We start from the raw sequence: 5,871 nt of genomic DNA, 5'->3' as shown, positions 1-5,871 counted from the left end.
CTCGCTAAATAATCATCATTTTTTTTAGGTGATTTATGCAGTGTTATAGCTTATAATGAAAAAAATAATGGACGAATCTGAGGCCCATAAATAAATTCGAACTATCGAGGCCCGGGGCCATGGCCCCTCCTGCCGCCCCCCACCCTTAATCCGGGCTTGGGTATAGCGGGTATATATTATTGATTAATTAAAAATATAGTATTCAATGAACTATTTTTAACCTCCTGATGCGCAAAATTTTTTTTATATAACTTTTTGCTCCATATATAACTTTTTCTTTTTCAATATAAAGGAAAAAATATTTTAAACAATTTTTTAGTTCTGTGGTATAAGTGAAAACGGAAAATTAACACGCGACATCATATGCGTGTAATGTTCAATTTTTATTACGTGGCATCATGGAATAATGCCATAAAATAAGTGACAATATACATTAAGAGGTATCGTATTATTTAATTTTAATTTAAAACAATAGTCTCTACTTCTGAAAACTTAGTATAAGTATAAGATTACCCTCTACTAAGAAGGTATATAATTGTATAAATAATAATGTAATAATACTAGATCAACAATATTATTAATCTAATTTAAACACTGTTCTTTTAGTATGTAACATATAAATATTGTAAATAACCAATAATTATTGTATAACAAAAATATGATAAGATAATAATTATTGCATACATTTTACGTTTGTTGCTTAGTAATACTTTTCAAATAACCAGTAGTTTGAAAATGTTATTTGGCATTTTCATAAACAACTATTACACTATATCTACAATCTACAACAACACAATATTATTCAAGCTAGAAGTCATGGCCGCTAAATATCGATATTTGGCAGGTTCACATTTTTTTTTTTTTTTTAGCAAATCAGAGAAAATAGAATACACTCAAAAATAATAATTTTTGATGTAACTAATCATTCCTTATTATTCCTTGCACAAGGCCTAAATATTCTAAAATTAGATAAACATTCCATTTCACGTCACATAACTTAAATGGTCCAGAAATAGTTAACTAATCTATGGTCCCGCGAGTTGCCAAATATACATTATTCTCTGCAAAATATCAACACTTATCATTAATGTTGTCTGTTATTTGTTTTAATCTGATCAAAACATTATTTTTATTCAGAGATCTTAACAATTATAAAATGTATAAGTATATATATATGTATAGTATAGAATATATTACATAAATATTATTATCCTAAATTCCTAAAATACCGAACCAAATTTAAATTCAACGTAGTCAAATAAATGGGCACAAAAAAGTGTAGAATATAAACGACTCAATACATAAATATTTATAACAGTAGGAGCACAACAGCATAAGTGCAAACATTGGTTAGGTCTACGCGGTAGATATATAATGTACCATTTATTACAAATTAAAAGTAAAGTAAAATTGACATGGATAATTAATGAGCATTCAATAGTGTCGACATAAATGTACATACTTAGTATTAAAACGTAATAACATTTGGCAATGCATAATGCACATGTCTTTTTAATACTTGTATCATAACATTAAAGACACACAGTATTTTGCCAGAGTATGGTAATAGTTATAAGTTATATAGTTATATAGAACACGTTATTAGATTTAAATTTTTTAAATTGTTTCTTAAACATTTTAAATCAGTAAAAAATAAACTAATAAATGTGTACCTAAGTGTATAAAAGCTATTTTTTTTATGTTCGTTAAGAAATCATAAAATTAACATTTTAATTTCAAAAGTTAAGAATCTAGTACCTATCAAAATTGGTAGTACCAATACAATCATGACATTTAAAATAAATTGTTTCTAAAGTAAAAGTTTAATATATTTATGTCAAAATATTTAATTAAATTTAATGTAATTTAATTCGCAAAAACACAAATTCAAAGTGTGCATATGTTTAAATAATTTTTTTGCAAAAATTAATTATTTCAGTAACTTGCGTAAACTTGCAAAAATAAGATCTATTAAATGTACCTACTCAACATTAAAAATAGCTGCATTTAAATATAACTAGGTGTATTTTAATATACTTCCGCGTGTAACCAAATTACTATTCATAGGTACCTATATAGGTATAGTCGAAAATTACTTTTGCAATAGGTAATTATATTATATACATAAATCAATTAAGCGTTAATTAAATATTATATTTTATTTAAATTTACCAAATTCAAAAAATATATGTAAATATTCATCAATTTATAGAAAATAAAATTTACTTTTAAAAGTATATATTGCGGTCAAACGTTGTTTGAATCTCGTAGGTTAAGAGGCTTTAAGTTTCAATTTTTGGGAATAAATTTGCTCTTGGTTTATGAATGTATTAAAGTGGAATTGCAATGTTTATTTAAAAAATACTCAAATAATAAAATAATAAAATAAAACATAACAGATATGAAAACATTTTTTTTTTTTTAAGGGGGGAGGGTGGGTAACAATAATTTATTTTACGACTATTGTTCTTTTGGCAATATCATAATGTTCTGATTTAATTTTAATAAATTATTTTTTAACTCGAGAGGGTAGAATCTAATGACCTTGACACGGATAAAAACTACACGAGACTTAAAACAAAAAAAATCTAATAATAGCTAGGCCTTATAAAATACATATTTTTCACTTAAACGTCTATGACAAATTTCTCGTTTCTGTATAAACGTTTTGTGGTTTTATTATAAGTAATTTTAAAGCACCATTGAATATAACGCTACAACGCTATATAGTTACACGCTTAAATTTAATTTATTAGTCGTTTAATTATAATATATTTATATGATATACGTGACTATAAAACTATTATTTCATACAAACTAAATTTCCAAAAAAGTTTAAAAGAAGGATATATTAGCATTTTAAATTAATTATAGAATAACTAGCAGTTTTATCGATTTAGAAATGTAAATATCGTATGCTGCATATATTATTGCGATAGTTTGGATTTCATTACTATTTTCCAATTTTAAACTGTATGTTATAGGCCTAATATTATATGTTTTATACCTAGAGACAGGATAAATGAATAAAATAAAAATAAAAATATATAAACAGTAGATGAAATATGTTTGTTAAGTATTATAACTAGGGCTAGGATTTTGTAGCATTTGCATTTTCTTTCCAAGTACTACGGGACATACCTCATCAAAAACAAAATTCGATTCATTCATCACAGAGTTCAAATATGTGATTTTGATTTTGTTTTTTTTTGCATTTTCTTATGATATTCGTTAATAAATGCTTTTTTGTCAGTTTATTAGCTTTTTAATTAGTTTTTATTAATTATACGCATATTTTACATTTTTAGAACATTTACGTACATATTTATCTAAATTATTATTTATTAATTTATTTTAATTGTATTATTATATATACTTATTTCGTGATTTCGTAATGAAATATTATCGCCTTATCGGAAAATATTTCTGAAAATAGATTCTTAAATTATGTCAAAGTGGGGAGTAGTGGTTACGTAATACCGTTGACATTTATCGACATTTAATAAAACGGTGTTTAATTTATTTTTTTTCAATATTTATAAATAGTGCTTAGTTGTTCTAAGAATTACTTAGTGTGAATATATAAAAGTGTGTTTAATAAATTATTTTTTGATATTAAAAATATTTTTCAGCTAAACTTAAAAATGTTCAAATCTTTTTTAGTTGCATTTTCTTGGTTAAAATGCTATTTTTGTAGCATTATTGGCAATTTTTTAATTCCTTTATTGTAGGTTTTTAGTGCTTTATTTTCCTAGCCCTAATTATAACAGATACATAATCAACTTTCATTGCTTTCAACAAATATTTCTTTTGTTATCCATTGATTATTGATTCTTTACAGTAACGTAATTTCTTAAGTACAGACTAGCTCCCGAATAAGTATGATTATTAAAACAATAAAACTAACTATAAATGAGTTACAAGAATAAATACTTTTCCGGAATACAAACATAAAATAATATCATTGTTTGCTGAAATTCGAAAAATTAAATTTGTATTCCATGTAAACATAATATAGTGTGGTCAGATGTAGAAGTTAATTAGATTTATTATAAAATGATGAAAAAATATACTGAAAGATATGACGAATCGCCATGTTGTATAACATAAAGAGTGAAAATATTTATAAAGTATGTAAATTGATGGTAAACTATTTCATAGTAGTTAGGTTCCAAATCTCAAACCATTTATTTTTGAACAACTATAACATTTTAAATGTATAAACAAAATGATTGATTTTAAAATAAATTAACTTTAAATACGCTTTAAACTTAAAATGTCGTAGGGAGTTCATAGATGATACAAAAATAATAACTTAGAAATTATAATATTTATATAACAAACGAAATTGAGCTAAATTCAGACTTGTGAAAACGAGAAGAGGGTCTCTCATTTGTTTTTAAATCCTATATTTTTCTGGAGGTGGTAAAATAGCTGGAAAGGAAAAATTAAAAATCAACCCACAGATTTAATAACGTATTATATACATAATTGAGCCAACTTATGAATAAATGTTGTACATTGTACATAGCGGAAAGTTTTTACACTCGCGAGGTATAGTTTCATCGCTATGCAGTAATATATAGTATATACATAAATTGTTTTCATAAAAATATTTGGAAAATGCGTTAATTTTGATATTCGTACGTGTGAAACATGAACACCGCAGCACCAATTGCAGTCGCACCCAACAGTAATTTCCACACCGACAGCGTATCTTGACCGCACTATAGATGCATGACACGCGCGTGACGATAAAATTATTACCGTTTGTAAATAATTGGATTTCCCTCAAACCACTCGGCGCTCACTCGACCGTCACGGCCCACGGGTACAATAATATTGAATTTTACCTGCAATCCTCCGGACGAGAGCTGTCGACCGGGCGACCATCGCGAACAACGGCGGCGATCTCTTCTTTTTTGAGGCGACGGGCCCGTACCTGTCCATAGGAAAACCCGTTCGGGTTCTAGGTCTGAAGTTATCGTTGACTACCGAAGTCATTTCAACACGGAAATCGATTGCCGACAATGATTTTATATTTTAATAATTTTATACGCGTGTGGCGGGGATTTTCGATTATTGTGCAGTTGTGCACTGTACAGTATGCCAGTTTACGAATAAATACGACCACGAGCGAAGCACGGATGGGATATCGTCTGCTATGCAACAACGATATTATGGTATATATAACGAGTGCGATGGAGAGAAGAGAGAGAAGTAGATCGATCACCGAGATGGCTGCACGAACGAGCGACGACTAATAAATATATCGACTGAAATTTGTCTAGCACGCGCGTTTGTACGAGGGAATTTTAACGCTACACTAGTCGCCCACCCGTTCGGAACACCGGCAACGGAGGCGCCGGGGTACTGGGAAGTTGCACCTCTGCCATATAGCTAGTACACTATTATGATAATATTATGTTCTTCCGACAAATATGCCACTGCTATGATATATAGGTAATATGGTATATAATATATATATAAACAAAAACACGCCGGCATGTGCTATAAGATTTTCCCACAATATAATATGACATATTATGTCATTATTAATTATTATTAATAATACCACAGCTAAACAGCTTTCTCGCTATGCTGGTGTCATTGGCGCAAATAATCTACTTTACTACTATAAAATGTTTAGTAAGCGCCAAGCAAAATGTATGGGTTCATCTAAATTAGACAACAATAATGTTTATTTCTAAAAAAAACTTGTTCGATATAATATTTTGTACGTCAACATTTTTAGAAAATTAGGTATTTTACTTCTAATTGTGAAATAAATAAAAACTATAGAAGGTGCCATTTAACAAAAATAAAAATAATTTCCCGGAAAGAAAAATATTAGCCAATACCTTTTGAAAA

At 27.7% G+C, this 5,871-nt stretch overlaps 1 protein-coding gene across 3 annotated transcripts in view; it reads right to left on the bottom strand.

The window, feature by feature from the left end:
* The window catches only part of LOC100166462 (phosphatase and actin regulator 4-B), a 25,225-nt gene that overhangs the window by 3,653 nt on the left and 15,701 nt on the right, over window positions 1-5,871 (bottom strand). The window lies entirely within an intron of this gene.

This window comes from Acyrthosiphon pisum, chromosome A1 (assembly GCF_005508785.2).
Source record: "Acyrthosiphon pisum isolate AL4f chromosome A1, pea_aphid_22Mar2018_4r6ur, whole genome shotgun sequence".
In the NCBI taxonomy this organism is placed as follows: domain Eukaryota; kingdom Metazoa; phylum Arthropoda; class Insecta; order Hemiptera; family Aphididae; genus Acyrthosiphon; species Acyrthosiphon pisum.
Note: the sequence above shows the minus strand (reverse complement) of the source record. Positions and strands in the feature narration are given on the sequence as shown.